Source organism: Mobula hypostoma, chromosome X1 (assembly GCF_963921235.1).
Source record: "Mobula hypostoma chromosome X1, sMobHyp1.1, whole genome shotgun sequence".
NCBI lineage: Eukaryota > Metazoa > Chordata > Chondrichthyes > Myliobatiformes > Myliobatidae > Mobula > Mobula hypostoma.
In genome coordinates this window covers 8785027-8801395 of record NC_086128.1, presented here as the reverse complement: position 1 = coordinate 8801395, position 16369 = coordinate 8785027, and the positions used below count along the sequence as shown (strand labels likewise).

At 43.3% G+C, this 16369-nt stretch overlaps 1 long non-coding RNA gene across 2 annotated transcripts in view; it reads left to right on the top strand.

Annotated features, from left to right (window-relative positions):
- The window catches only part of LOC134340510 (uncharacterized), a 28835-nt gene extending 14461 nt beyond the window's left edge, over positions 1-14374 (top strand). For both annotated transcript variants that reach the window (XR_010016567.1, XR_010016566.1), the window contains exons 2-4: positions 3101-3379; positions 6980-7109; positions 13720-14374. This is a non-coding gene — a long non-coding RNA (uncharacterized LOC134340510). The remainder of the gene's footprint in view (positions 1-3100; positions 3380-6979; positions 7110-13719) is intronic.
- Positions 14375-16369: the final 1995 nt, after the last annotated feature.

The following is a 16369-nucleotide window of genomic DNA, read 5'->3' as shown; positions in this document are numbered from 1 at the left end:
TTCTCTACTCCACAGAGTAGTGGAACATAGGTCATTGGGAGGTATTTAGGGGAGGTGGAGAAACATGAAAGATCGAGGAATTCAGCACCATGGGAAGCAGGCTTGGAGGAGGTGTGGCCTGGGGTAGGTTAGCCATTGTCAGTTTGAAAGGAATTGAGGGGTTGAATGGCCTCATCCTGCTCCCACTTACTTATGTTCTTGTATATTAGTCGTTTTACTGTATATGAAACAGTAAATAGGAAGAAGTTAAGAGTTTCAGCAGTGTGGGAATTTAAAACCAGTGTTCTAGATACATGAAGAGCAGCAAACAGAATCTAGAGTACGTTCTGACTCTTCAGTGCGAGTTGCAGAGGCAAAGAGGTGTGACTATGCAACGGCAGGGGCTGCAGATAGAGATAATGTTTTGAACTCTGAGTGAGGGAAGAGGAACAGTGTTAGTGCAGAGCAAAGAGTATCAAGTCTAAAGCACACAGAAACAACTCCTGTGGGTGGGGTAATCTAGCAGTGGAGACTGATGGAATTTCCACTCCTCCCAGTTAAGGGCAAAATATTGGCCAAGGGATCATCAGGCGGGCAAGTGCAGAAGTTTACCTTTTGTGTTTAAGAACAAGAGCCTTCATGATTGGCTTTGATAAGGCCCAGAAGTGGTGTCTGCTGTTTGGTTTAAACAGGGCAGCACTGGTTCCACTTCCCCAGGCATGGGTGCCTGCACAAGGTTAGACATGTTGTGGATATGGGAGAAGTGATCAGCTTAAAATCTGGGTACAGACTGTGCAGGGGACAGAGGAACTGTCAGGACATTTGCCAGTGGACTTTGATCAGTTTAAATGAAACACGGGCAAGGAGGTTGTACCAGTATCAAATCTCCAACAGTTTATCCATAACCATTAAGAGCATCATATTACCCACTTGATCTGACTGAAGGTTGGCTGACTGGCAGAAGGCAAAGAGTGGGAATAAAGAAGGTCTTTTCTGGTTGTCTGCCTGTGACTAGAGGTGTTCCACGATGGGAGTGGCAGGGGGAGGGTGTGGTTTTGGAATAATGTTGGATGCACTGCTTTTCCCATTATTTGTTAATAATCGAGATGACAGAATTGATGGCTTTGAGGACAGATTTTCAGATGATACAAAGATGGGGAAGAGAGGCAGGTAGTGTTGAGGAAACAGGGAGTCTGCAGAAAGACTTGAACAGATTAGAAGAATGGGCAATGTGGCAGATGCCCACCATCCATGCCATGTCCTCTTCTCACTACCACCAGAAACCTTAGGTGCCACACCACTAGGTTCAGAAATAGTTATTATCCGACAACCATTAGGCTTCCGAGCCATTGTGACTGTGATCAGAGTCACTGGAGAGACACTGAAGCAGGTGATATACAGTGGAAATCTTTATTCAGCACATCAAGCAGGCATTCTTCTGGAGGTCCTCTCGGTAGAGCCTCACAAATCCAAAAATATTACAGATCTACAGTGACAGATGCTCTGAATCGTCTTACATCTTTCTAAAAGCTTCTGGGGAGAGGGATCCCAGACACGCAAAACTACTGATAGATCAGCTATTTGATGTGCTGAGTGATAACATCAGTCTGGTCTGCAAGTTTCCTTTACTCAAGTCACAATGGTGCAAAGTAACTTGGCCATGTTTCCTGGTTTGATACAGGCCCAATTAATATAACCCTATTGCTATAGATTGCACCTCTGGAGTAGCCAGCCCGTGCTGTGGGCCAGCCTATGCTCCACAGACAGTATTGTTTATTTTCAAAGGTGTCCTTTTAACTTTAATTTACAGCTTGCAATTTACATTAAGAACTGAAGACTGGTTCTTCTCCGAATTAACATCTTCTATATTCACCTAACTCTGGAATGCTCCCTAACATACCCTACTCTTGGCCCCTGGACAGAAACCCGTCGCGGGAGTACCAAACTTTAAGGAGGATCTAATTAAGTAGGGCAGCCAAAATGCCCTTCACTTTAAATCCTTTCCCCTATTACTTACCTCTCATGTTCCTATGTGTATCTGCATCCCTAACTGGCTATCTATAAGGCTAAGCAGAGATGGCAATAAAACGTTCCAGAAATTTGATCACATACTCTTCATGGACACATTTGTCTTCTCAATGTTAAATAGTCTTTAAAATGCAGCTTTGTTGCTCACGGGCTTGTTGCTTCCTTCTCTGCTAGTCCATAGCTCTTTAGTCACATCCTTATCTTTGCCCCTGCTATTTCTGAAAACCGAAACTATCAGACATGGCTGTCAGTAGTACTCTATGGGAAAGGAGCATCAACAAGATAACTTAGTTTCATGTTTACAGGCAGCAATTCACATTGCATACAATGGCAGAAAACTGTCAGAATAATCTGACAATAAATCTCTCAGTCCCTTTGATCTATGTGACTTATTTATTTATTGAGATGCAGAGCATGGTGTTGGCCCTTCCAGCCCTTTGAGCCGTGCCTCCCAGCAATCCCCCTGATTTAATCCTAGCCTAATCACAGGACAACTTACAATGCCCAATTAATCTACCAACCGGTACGTCTTTGGATTGTGGGAGGAAATCAGAGCACCTGGAGGAAACCCATGCAGGGAAAACGTACAAACTCCTTAAAGGCACCGGCGGAATTGAACTCCGGGTCACTGGTACTGTAACTAGTTTTGCTGACCACTATGCTACCATGCCAATCTACGGGAGAGTTTGAGGTGGTCTGTACTTGAATGGCTACAAGGACCTTATGCCTTTGCCACCCCCTCCCAGACTGTGCTTTCGATTGCTAGTCCAGCCATTTGTGTCCACTCCCATCCTAGGCTGGGGAGGCTGCCTTCACACTCTCTGCAATTTGTTTTCTCTCAGTGTGCCTTGCTATCCAGGTTGTGGAACTTGTTGTCTCTGCCATAACTCGGATCCCTTCCAATCTTATCTTCCTCATATCCTTCTATTCTTATCTATATAACTAATCATTTACCTCCCAGAACCAGCCTTCATTACAAAGCACAGTTACCGTTATTCTTGAACCACTTTATTCACAGCTTGCTGACATGCACTCTTTGTGTCTCCTGCATTTGTGCTTCCATCTTTTTCACTCACTGGTCTGTTTCCATTAGGAGCATGCATATCTGAAGCAACAACTCTGCCGTGGACGGTCCCAAGCCCGGCTGTGAAAGGAGGAGGGTTTGGATGTAAGGCTAGCAACCCCATCCTGTAAAAACCCAGTGCTACAGAAAGGCCAACAGAAGCTCTAGATGACCTCATTCATCCCTGGAGAGGAAGGATCTTCGAAGATGAGCTGCAGCTGGGATAACATGAAAGACTGGCCCAGGACAGAGGACTCTGGGGAGTTGCTATCAATGGTCTAAGCCCCAGTAGGGGTGATGGGGCTAAAGGTAAGGAAGAATATCTGAAGCAGCAGACTGGTGTTCATCACTTAAATTCTCCGTAATGACACTGTTAATGGGTGGACATAAAACAGAGGAGAATACATTTCAAAAGATGACTTTCTGAGCCATGTCAGTTGATCCATTTGACTGTGACAGAGCAAGAAAGCATACAGGATCTTGGACTTGAACTTTACAGGGGAGAACAGAGGGAGATTGAAAGCATGATAAACCTTTTTATGAAACAATGGTATAGTTGAGATGTATGGGGTGTTCAGGGAGGGGTAGCACGTCTGGTGAAGGGGCTTGTCATGTCCATTCCCGGGCAGCTCACTCACCTTTGGTCCCCACTGGACACTTATCTCTCACCTGTGGCTCCAAGTAGCTGTCTGCACGTGACAGCAGCCACACGCTGGTACGCCGATTCGCCAGGTGGGCTAAACCAGGTGAGGGTAGCTGGCGGGCCTCATACCCTGGTGAGATAGAGACATGCCTGTCCTATCATGCAAAGTCGGCCCTAGCGGGCTGGGCGGATCAGATCTACAGGGAGATCCAATGACCAGGACGGCAGTACTGCAACTCTCCATGGAGGGTGAAGGACATGACGAGGCACAGAAGACGTCATGATCATCCACTGCAACCAAGGAAGACCCCAGTCTTTGAAGCTTGTTCGTACCACTGGACCTGGACTTCTGCGGTCAAGAGAGAGGAATTGCCCCAGAGCAACGGCTTTTCGACTTTAAAAACTCTCCCGCACAGGTCTCCTGTCATCATCAGACACGATGGACAACCACCACCACCGCAGTATGTTTGGGAGTATAATGTCTGGCACCTAGCCCTAGATTTTTCAAAAGATGTGAAGGCCGTAGAGAGTCAGCAGAATAATGGTAGAAAGAAGAGACTTCAGCAGTTCTGTAGCAAGACTACAGAAACTGTAGCTGTTGCTTTTAACAAAAGAAGATGAAGAACTATTTCAAATCATGAAAGGTCTAGAAAGGAGCATTTGATGGAACCTGTGCAGATTTAGCAAAAATGCTTCGGGATCCAGCAAGATGGCATTGAGTGAATTCTGCCAAAGTATATCAAGCTCATGTTGGCATCAGAATGAGACTCCTACAGCAGAGGAAGGCCATTGAGACAGGGAGTTAATGGCCCAGTAGTATTAACAGTAGATTAATCATCTGGATATCCAGGGCAATGACCTGCTGACTTGGGTTTGAACCCCACCAGAGCAGATGATAATGAATTTGAATACTGGAAATAAATTGTCCAATGATGGTCATAAAAACCATTGTCAATTATTGTCAAGACACACCTGGGTCAGTAATGTCCAGTAGGGAAGGAAACCTGCCATCTTCACCTTGTCTGTCCTACATGTAACCTTGACCCACAGCACAGTGGTTGCTGCTCTCTGAAATGGTCTAAGAAACTATTTGGTCGCAATAAACCAAAGAAACAAAACTTGACCTAGGCACACAGAAAACAATAGCAAAATCTCATGTGGACTCTATAATAAATATGTGAATGCACTGTTTCTGGGTCACAGTCCTGGAACCCCTAACAGCATCTCAAAAACTGCAATGGTTCAAGAAAGCAGCTCAGCGCCACCTTCTCTGGGGCAATTAGAATGGCCAAACAAACGTCTCAGCAAATAACATTACCCCTGTACTTGAATAAATACAATCCAAGCTCATATCTGGCCAACAACAGGAATTCTGCAGATGCTGGAAATTCAAGCAACACAGCCGTTGCTGGAGTCCAGCTCTTCCTTCAGTTAGTCCTGACGAAGGGTCTCAGCCTGAAACGTCGACTGTACCTCTTCCTATAGATCCTGCTTGGCCTGCTGCGTTCACCAGCAACTTTGATGTGTGTTGCTCATATCTGGCCACTTGGTGTTATACAACGCTCTTCCCAACTCCAGGTATTTCCCCATCACCTTTCATGTCTGAAATCCCAAAAATTACTACCAAAATGACAAGAAGAACACAAAGTATGAGCAGGAATAGGCCATTCATCCCCTTAAACCTACCCCACCATTCCATAGGATCATAGCTGACCTACACTGACCTCAACTCTCCTGTTTCCCATAGCCCTCAATTTCTGAATCTTTCAAATATTCATCCATCGTCATTTTAAGTATATTCAGCCTCCACCACCCTTGGGGGCAGAGAATTCCAGAGATTCATCACCTCAAAAGGAATATCTCCTTTATTCAGTAATTATATTACTCCCCTATTTCCTGAGGAGACTGAGGTCCTTTAACATCTGTCGGACGATGCTGAGGATGTTCTACGAGTCTGTGGTGGCCAGTGCGATCATGTTTGCTGTTGTGTGCTGGGGCAGCAGGCTGAGGGTAGCAGACACCAACAGAATCAACAAACTCATTCGTAAGGCCAGTGATGTTGTGGGGATGGAACTGGACTCTCTGACGGTGGTGTCTGAAAAGAGGATGCTGTCCAAGTTGCATGCCATCTTGGACAATGTCTCCCATCCACTACATAATGTACTGGGTGGGCACAGGAGTACATTCAGCCAGAGACTCATTCCACCGAGATGCAGCACAGAGTGTCATAGGAAGTCATTCCTGCCTGTGGCCATCAAACTTCACAACTCCTTCCTTGGAGGGTCAGACACCCTGAGCCAATAGGCTAGTCCTGGACTCATTTCATAATTTACTGGCATAATTTTACATATTACTATTTAGCTATTTATGGTTTTATTACTATTATTTATGGTGCAACTGTAACGAAAACCAATTTCCCCCGGGATCAATAAAGTATGACTATGAGTATGACTATGACTATATCCCTTTGTTTATTATTCTCCCACTAGTGGAAACCTCTCAAAACATACCCTGTCAAAACCCTTTAAAATCTTATGTTTGAATGAGGCTACCCCTCATTCCTCTGAACTCCAAGGTAGACAGTTTAGTTCTGTATTCCATCTTTTGGTAGGCCAAGTCTCTCATCCCAGAAATTAGCCTAGTGATTCTCCTTTGTATAGACTGCAAAGTTACTATATTTTTACGAGGCCTCAACAACATCTTGTTCAACTGAAATAAAACCTCCCTATTCTTAAACTGCAAACCCTGTTCTCAAATTTTTGTCAGGCCCTCAAAACATTTGAGCAAACTTGACTTGCCTTTCATTGACTAGGTGTGGTTATATTCACCTTTCCTAACTGATCAGCTATTTCCTCTGATTATTGACTCTAGCATCCAACCAATAATCAAAGTTAAACTAGCTGGCCAATAGTTCCCCTTCTATCTTCCTCCCTTTTTGAACAAGGAAATCACAATGGCAGTTTTCCAGTCTTCTAGAGCCTCCCTGAATTTAGTGAGGTTTGCTAAATTTTAGCAAAGGCATCTACTATTTCTGTAGACACTTCCCTTAAAATCCTGGGGTGCAGGTCATTGGTTCCTGTATTTACCTGCCTTTAGCCCTGTTTGTTTCTCTAATACTAATATTCAGTGGTTGGGAATTTTATAGGTTAATCTATATTCATTGAAATTAACACATTGATTTAGGAATATCTGCAGTGTCTTTTATAGTGAAGATTGATGCAAAAAAGTGGATTTAACATATTTACCATTTCTTTGTTTCCTGTTAGCAATTCACCAGCTTCAGTCCCTGGAGGTCACATGTTTGGAAGTGAAAAGTCAAGCAGAATGGCCATTGCGTGAGAGGGCACAGGTAGACTGGAAAGCTTGAGGCTTTGGTGAGAAGAGATGGAAACTCAGGTAAGTTTCTGGTATGTTTCTCTTTTGCTAGTGTAGTGAGAATGAGTTCAGGGTCAGTGGTTGCAACGTAAAGGGTTAATACTATCTGCCAGCCGAAAGCCACCGCCACTGCGTTAGTTGTCGACTGGCCCATTTGAAGAACACTGCACCCCTTCCATTCACTGCCTCTGGTGCCTCAGTACTGTTTTCGAGCATCAAAGTACTGCAGTATAAATGTAACACATCTGGGATCTCTCTAGGGATCCCCGATGGACTGTGCATCGGAAAGATTGGAACTGTGCTGTAGATAGAGGGCATGTGTGCACACTTAGATAAGCATCTGTGTAATTTGAATGTTTTAGTGAATGTTTTAGTGTTTGTCTTGGTTTTATTAATAAATAGTTAAAATACTTACCTTTAGTTGGTGTCTTCTGTCCCATTTAGTGAATCCACAAATCTGCTTCAGTGCAACAATTGCCGTAGTTGGCAAAATTTGGAAACAGAACAGAAGATTAAAGTATAGAGTCATAAACAAGTACAGCACAGAAATGGACCTTTGGCCCATCGAGTCCATGCTGAACCAATTAAACTGCCTACTCCCATCGACCTGCACCAGGACCATAGCCCTCTGTATCCCTGCTATCCATGTACCTACCCAAACTCCACTTAAACATTGAAATTGAGCTCGTGTGCATCACTTGCGTTGGCAGCTCATTCCACATTGTAACGACCCTCTGAGTAAAGAAATTTCCCTTCATGTTCCCCTTAAATTTTTCACCTTTCACCCTTAACTCATAACCTCTGTGACACTGTATTACAAGTTGTGGTCCATGTAAGTACCCATAGCATGGGTCGGACGAGTGACGAGGTTCTGCATAGGGAGTTAAAGTGATCTACCTGTTGTTGAGGGGGATGGTCACAGGGGTACTCTGCACTGGTTCCTTAACCCCTTTCCCCTTCCTGACTGTCACGCAGTCTCCTGTGCCCTGCACCCTGGGTGTAACTACCTCTATATGTCTATCACCCCTTCAGCCTCCAAACTGACCTGGAGTTCATCCAGTTCCAGCTCAACTCCTTAATGCAGATTGTTAGAAGCTGCAGCTGGATGCACTTCTCTCAGTTGTAGTGGTCAGGGTCACTGGAGGTCTCCTTGCCTTCCCACGTCCCACAAGAAGAGCATTTCGCTATCCCGCCTGTCATCCCTACTGCCCCTAGCTGAGCAGATATAAAGAAGAATAGGGAAAAACGTGAGCTTTTCTTTCGCTTGCTTTCTCTGAGTGAAGCCTCTCTTTGCTGAAGACTTGAAGAGCTAAAGCCAGTAGGGGGCAGTAGATACCACACTTAACTGTCTTGCTATGACCCCCATACAAAGTAATTCAGAAAAGGGCAACTTTTGAAGGGGGTCCAGAGCAAAAGTAGGTATTCGATGCTGCTAAGGAAGCAGTGGTTCAGGTCCTGTCTCTGGCTCCTCGTTTATCTGGGCTGCCTTTTGAGCTACAGGTATCTGTACATCAGAACACCACTGTATGGAGCTCATGGCAGAAACAAAATGGAGTGAACACTCCCCTGGCATTCTGCTCCTGCACCCTGCCTGCTGTGGCTGAACGCTACACACCTTTTGAAAGACAATTGCCAAGCTCTTAATGGGCATTAATGGGACAGACACCTGCACAGAGGGACGCCAGGTTACCATGAGACTCTATCTCCCCATTTTGATATGGGTATTCTCAGAGAGCTCCACCAACAGGGTGGGGAGAGCACAGCAAGCATGCTTTGTGAAGTGGAAGTGTTACAAGGAAGTAAAGTTTCAAGGAGGGTCAGCAAATTATATGAACACGTGGCCAGTCCACCTGTGGATAAGTCCACAGAGACCACTGGACTTCCTATCCCAGTGGCTCCCTCTCCTCTTACGTGGGACATGCCATACAAACAGCTGCCTGAAGCGGACAAATGCCACACTAGGATTACGGATGGCTCCAGTCACTGGAAAGCCAGTGTCCAGGGGTGGAAAGCTGAACCCAGTCCCAGATACAGTTCTGCAGCAGCAGGGAGAGGGTAGTTCCAGCTAGCGAGCTGAACTGTCGGCAGTCACCGTACCAGTGCAGTACAAAACAGATCAGCTGCACTGACAGTATACACAGACTTCTGGATAATGGGATGACCATGTGGGTGGCAGAAGAATCATTGGCAGATACAGAGTACAAAGTGCAAAGTAAATTTATTATCAAAGTATATATATGTCACCATATACAACCCTAAGATTCATTTTCTTGCGGGCGTGGTCAATAAATACAAGAGACACAGTAGAATCAATGAAAGGCCATATCCAACGGGACGGACAAACAATGTGGAAAAAACACCAACCTGTGCAAATGCAAAGGAGAAAAAAATAAGTAAATAAACAATAAGTTATAAACTATTGTAACGTCACACATCTTGCACTGAATCATCACTCACTAAGATAACCACAATATACTTTCAGAAGAGTAGAAAGGATGCTGTGAGGGTATGAAAGGATGCAAAGAACAACTGAAAATAGATTCCATAGTTCTAAAGCAAACCCAGCGGAAAAGCAGAAATCTTTCATGTTATACTGACTACCAAAAAATATTTGATTTTGTCCGGTATTCATGGTTAATAGAAGCTCTTAATATCTATAAACTCCACCCAATACTTGTGAAATTCCTACATCATCTGGCGTACTGTAATCACCCTGTCTATCAACACCCAAAAACAACCACCACCATTATCAAAATAAACCGAGCATTTTCCAGGGCGATTCTCTAATCCCACAATGGTTTTGTCTAGCTTTAAAACCGCTCTCTAATTTACTGAATTGGACAAAAATAGGGTATCAAATCAGAAACAAGCAAACGAATTACACACCTATACATGGACGATGTGCAATTATACGATCCATCAGTAAAGCTTAAGTAATTAATTCAAATAGTAGAACTATTTTCTAAATATATAAACATGAACTTTGAACTAGGTATGTGCAGAACATTAAACATAAAGTAAGGTGCAATAGAGCTAATGGAACATAAAACAGAGCAACAGGATACAATATTAACACTACTATATTGTGTTAACTTTTGTAAAACAGTGAATGACTGAACAGTTCAAAATGACATTAACTCTTTGAGCTTGCAGCTTGTAGAGTGTCTGTACAAAGTAAACACTGTGGGTCTCTTAATTTCTAATCTTTGTTGTTAGTGGATTCTTTCTTAGTGTCTGTCAAATTGGCTTCATGGATTCTTGTTTTGGATTCCGCTTATCGTTTCAAAGGGTTCAAAGGTACAATTTAATGTCAGAGAAATGTATACAATATACATCCTGAAATGCTTTTTCTTCACAACCATCCATGAAAACAGGGGAGTGCCTCCAAATAATGAATGACAGTTAAATGTTAGAACCCCAAAGTCCCCCCAACTCCCCTCCCTCCCATGTGTAAGTGGCAGTGAGCAACAATCCCCCCTCCCCCAGCCAACAAAAAAAGCATCAGCACCGGCCACTCAAGCGTGAGCAAAAGCAACAGCAAAGACAAAGACTTGCAGTACCCCAAAGTCTGCGTGTTCACCCAGTATTCGACATACCACAGGCTCTCTCTCTCCCTAATAAGGGAGAAAGAGGTGTCTCCGTTTCACAGCGAGACGGGAGACATAACAAACAACTCACTGGTTTACGATGTTAAAAATCCATTGCGTTGCTTTTTCCGAGCTCTGTGCCCAAAGATCTCAGGTCTCTGGGCACACAGCCTAAGATCTTCCAGCTCCCACAACATACTGGTCTTTCGGGACACCGACCTTCGATCTGCTGGTCTCTAGAGGCCCGAGATCCTAGGCCTCCAAAGGAGAGCCGAACTCTTAGGCCGCACCCTTGGCACGTCGGATAACGGCCAGTCGTGACACCACGAGAGCAAGTCCCATTCCTGTAAAGCACTGAAGTCGGTGTGTAACTCCAGGTCAGGGTCTTCAAAAGAAACCTGAAAGGGAAAAATAGAGATATTAAAGATGGAAATAGAGCTGTTTCCGAAGATGCAAGCAAAGGAGTCGCTGTTTAGCGCCATCTTGACTAAGCTCCACCCTCCAGATAAGTACACGTATATGTTGGTGGAGTGATGGATAAGGAGTGACTCTAAAAGACTGGCTTACCACATTAAAAGGGGTCTGTTCCAGCCCAGGTATGGCAGATTGATTACATCAGAGACTTCCCCATTTCAAAGCCCAGGATGAACCAAGAGATCCACAATCTGCTGAGGGCTAGATTGGTGGCATTCAGGACTGGCGATCCAGGAAATTATAAGAGGTCCAGGTATGACCTCTGAAAAGCTATCTCATATGCAAAGTGGCAATTCCAGACCAAACGTGAATCACAGAAGGATGCTTGATGGTGCTTGGCAGGGCTTGAATGCCATTATCAAAACTAAGGAACATAAATGACATGAAGGTTTCACTCCCAGATGAGGATGCCTTCAATGCTTGCTTTGACCTAGAGAATATGGAGGCACCTCACGAACTCCCACAGTTCCCGATAACTCAGTGATTTCAGGGTCTGAGAGCATTCTTCAGAAGAGTGAACCCATGGAAAGCATCCGGCCCAGACGGTTTTGCTGGCCGAGTGCTAATCAACTGGCTGGAGTGTTTTTGGACATCTTCAGTTTGGCAGTGTGAGGTACCCAACTGCTTCAAGCAGTCATCAATTGTACCGGTGTCCAAGAAGAAGGTAGTAACCTGCCCCAATGACTATCATCCAGTCGTACTTGTATCCGCTGTGATGAAGTGCTTTGAGAGGTTGGTCATGAAGCATATCAATTCTTTCCGGAGGAGTGACCTGGATCCACACCATTTTGCCTACCATCACAGCAGGTCAACAGCAAATGCCATTTCATTGGTTCTTCACTCGGCTCTAGAACAACTGGACAATGAAGATGCATACATCAGGAAGCTGATTATGGAGTGCAGCTCAGCACTCGATACTATCATCCTCTTGAAACTCATCACTAAGCTCCAAGACCTGGGCCTCGATACCTCCCTGTGCACCAGATCCTTTGTTTCCTCACTTGGGAACCCCAGTCAGTACAGATTGACAACGCCTCCTCCACAGTCACCATGAGCACCACAAGTCTGTGTGCTTAGCCCCCTGCTCTACTCGCTTTATACCTATGACTGTGTGGCTAAGTACAGCTCCAATGCCAAATTCAAGTTTACTGCTGCTTTGGCCAAATCAGAGGTGGTGTCGAATCAGCATATAGGAGGGAGATTGGAAACTTAGCTGAGTGGTATCACAACAACAACATCTCTTGATATCAGCAAACGCAAAGAGCTAATTATTGAATACAAGAGGAAAAAGCTAGAGGTCCATGAGCCAGTTCTCATGAGGGGACTGGAGGTGGAAAGGGTGAATAACTTTAAATTCTTTGGCGTTATTGTGGAAGTTGCAGCAAGGCAAGGGTTAAGATAATATCCAGACAAGGATAGTTTGTGGATAGTGAGCTGTCAGCCCAGGAAAGAGAGGCCTTTGAAGAGATAGCTTTCCTTTGCACAGCATTGGATCGGAGCCATTTGGCATACAGAGACAACAATATCATCGAAGGATGCAAAACACACACCAACGAGGAGATAATTACTTTACTAACTTCAAAGTGTCATCTATGAGTTGTAAATGTATTTTAATAATCTTATCTAAATTTAAACCTGTATCACTAAAAATAAAAGAACTGCATTTAAACTACTCTGTTAGCTGGATGTATCTCCTCCTTGGTAGGGAGGAGATTCCCACCGCTCAATTAGTGGCTATTGGCAGTGAAACTTGCTGTAGAGGGTAAACAGGGAAGTGAACTAATTTTTGAAAATCAGGTAGTAACAATATAACCTCCCTTTAGTGAGGGTACCCGTGGTTATCTATATCAGATAAGGACTTAAGAGCGTCATTTGAATTTAAAGCATTGCGATCAGCAAACCCAATACCATCACTGGAAAACATTCTTCAGTATCTAATCTTAGTAATGTGTGTTCAAAATAGAGACAACATTGGTCAGTAAGAGAGAAAACAGGCCATTACCATATTCCAAACTGACACCATTTTATGTTACAAACTTCCATTTTGTGTTACACAGTTTTAGTCCGTGAGCCAGGACCCCCAAATTTGGGCCACCGGTACCATCTGGAGGGAATAATTTTTGTAGTGATTTTTGGCAAGGTATACACCCCTAGTGCTAGAAAATATGTGATAGCATTGCAGCAGGGGTAGCTTTCTGTGTGTCATCACTCGATTTATAACCCCACGACAAAACACACTTTTCAAAACTATACATAGCACAGAATAAAGCATTCTACTTCAAACTGATGGTTCTCTCTTATTATTGACACCCTGTCTTTGAAAATTGGTGGGAATATAGCTCAGACTATATGCTTTTCAGAAAAGTTGTTAAAATTAGCATCTCTACAAATGTCATCTATTACTGGCAGTGACAACACAGTGACTATACATTACACAAGATGTACTTCTGTTTTCATGTTCTGTTTCACATTTATATCTTGTATATCACCATTTATACGTACATTTATATCACCTTTGCAGCAGGTGCTTTTTTCACCAGCAATGTTAATGTGATTTTTTTCTGTTTCAGGTACTGTGGTGGTGGGATAGTCCTACACAAGAGAGGAGAGAGAAGAGTGGAGTAGATTTAGATCTCGAGTAGCTGAATCACTTTTCTTCAGAATGGAGAGACATAAGCACAAAGAATCTGTTCAGAAGCAGTGTATCATACACCGGAAAACATCAAAAGAAGATGATGACCATTTAGTTAGTCCTTGAGACTATGAATCCTGGAAAACATTACTTGAATCAGCCAAAGTGAGAAACTATGCCCCTATTTTAGATGTTGCTAAAGAACTTGGAGAAAGAGAAGTCCCAAGAATCTACTGTCACCAAAGATGCAGAAGCCTCTTCACCATGAAGAGAGACTGAGAAACTCTGAAAAGGAAAGCCAAGGAGAGCATTACTGATGAAGCTGGTGAGAATACCTGTACATCAGAAAGGCCAAGTAGGAGATCTTCATCCGAAGCAGGGGTGTATAATCAAATCTGCTTTTTTTGTAATAAGGTGAAATTTCTGAAAGGCTCCATGCCATGTAAAAAGCTTTTGGGGGCTGGGGTAACATTTTCTGCTGTACTGATGTTAATATGGAGTATATACAAAAAGTGATTACTTATTTGAATTCCTGAATACATTCTCTACAAATCCATGTGATTATATGTGTCCAAGGGTTTTTTATTGACTTTTCCAAAATAAACAACAGCCGAATATTTTTTTAAAAATGAAATGATTCACTCTCCTGAAATTGGGCACTGTACTGCGAGTGCCACCAATGACATAGTTTTCAATGTAGAATTTTATAGCAACATTTGATGAAAAGTGCTCGAACTCAGCTATCATTGTGAGAAATTTCAATGTTGAGGGATCACTGATGACAAAATACCACTAGGTTGAATATATATGTTGTACTTTATATTGGCCACTTTTCAGGAACGCTTATTTTAGGGTAGTGTTATAAAATGCATGATAGCACACATAAAGCTACCACTGGTGCAATGCTATCACATATTGTCTAACTCTAGAGATGTATACCTTGCGGAAAATCACTATGAGCATTATTCCCTCAGATGGTATCGACCAACCCTACTGGCTCACGGACTATTTAGCATGTACTAAGGAAGAATCAAATTTAACTCTTTCCTTACACTCCATCCCTTGATTCCTCATTAGAACATCATACCCAAAAGACAGGTCAAACACTGCATCAAAAAAAAACTACATTAAATACAAATTGAACATAAACATTAAACATTAAGCATTAAAAACATCTTCTTCCATAGCAGGTGTGTCCTTCCTACACCTCCAGATGGTAGTCTCTGTTTGAAGGAAGGCCTATTATCACTGAATAGTTCCAGCACTCTCATATCACCTAAAAGAAAGCAAAACATCTGTGATTATTAGTTCTTCAGCATTTTAAAATCATTCCCATTTTGTTAATTTCTCCCTGTTTAAACACACCAGATGGTCTTTCTGCTGGATTGATATCCAGTAGGATTGAGTTTAGGAGCAGAGAAGTAATGTTTCAGCTACATAGGACCCTGGTCAGACCCCACTTGGAGTACTGTGCTCAGTTCTGGTCCCCTCACTACAGGAAGGATGTGGAAACCATAGAAAGGGTGCAGAGGAAATTTACAAGGATGTTGCCTGGATTGGGGAGCATGCCCTATGAGAATAGGTTGAGTGAACTTGGCCTTTTCTCCTTGGAGCGACAGAGGATGAGAGGTGACCTGATAGAGGTGTATAAGATGATGAGAGGCATTGATTGTGTGGATAGTCAAAGATTTTTCCCCAGGACTGAAATGGTTAACACAAGAGGGCACAGTTTTAAGGTGGTTGGAAGTAGGTACAGAGGAGATGTCAGGAGTAAGTTTTTTACGCAGAGAGTGATGAGTGCGTGGAATGGGCTGGCAGTGATGGTGGTGGAGGCAGATACAATAGGGTCTTTTAAGAGACTCCTGGATAAGTACATGGAGCTTAGAAAAATAGAGGGCTATGGGTAATTCTAGATAATTTCTAAGGTAAGGACATGTTCGGCACAGCTTTGTGGGCCCAAGGGCCTGTATTGTGCTGTAGGTTTTCTATGTTTCTATGTTGCCTTCTCTGTTTGCTAAAATATCACCCCTGCAAACTGGAGAATTTGGAATGTGCATCTATCCTTTCCCACCCACGGGGGAAGCACTGTCTGCCTCTTCCTCGGGTTCTGTAGTACACTTGATTGTTCCGGCCATAAGTGATCCTTGGGGTAAAGGTCTGTTATTCAGGTTGTACAAGCCTTGATTTAGTACAGTCAACCACCCTGTTGGGTGTGGGTTGGTGTTAACAGACAAATTTGTTGCTTTAAAAATCCATTTATCCTCTCAGTTAGCCCTGATGCTTGAGTTAATAAGGTATCTGATACACCCAATGAATGCTTTTGCTGGCAGCTCAGTCCTGAGAAATGAAGCCCACTATCTGACTGGATTGTTTGTGGTTCCCCATAACGACAGATTAACCTTTGCAATCGCTTCAGTGTATGGTCATGATCAGTTTTCATACGGGGAATTGCAATTAAAATGCCTGAATAGGTGTCAACCATAGTGAGCAAGTATTTAAATCATTGCTGCTGTGGCAGGGGTCAAAGTCAAAGTAAATTTACTATCAAAGTGTTTATATGTCACCATATACTGCCCTGAGATTCATTT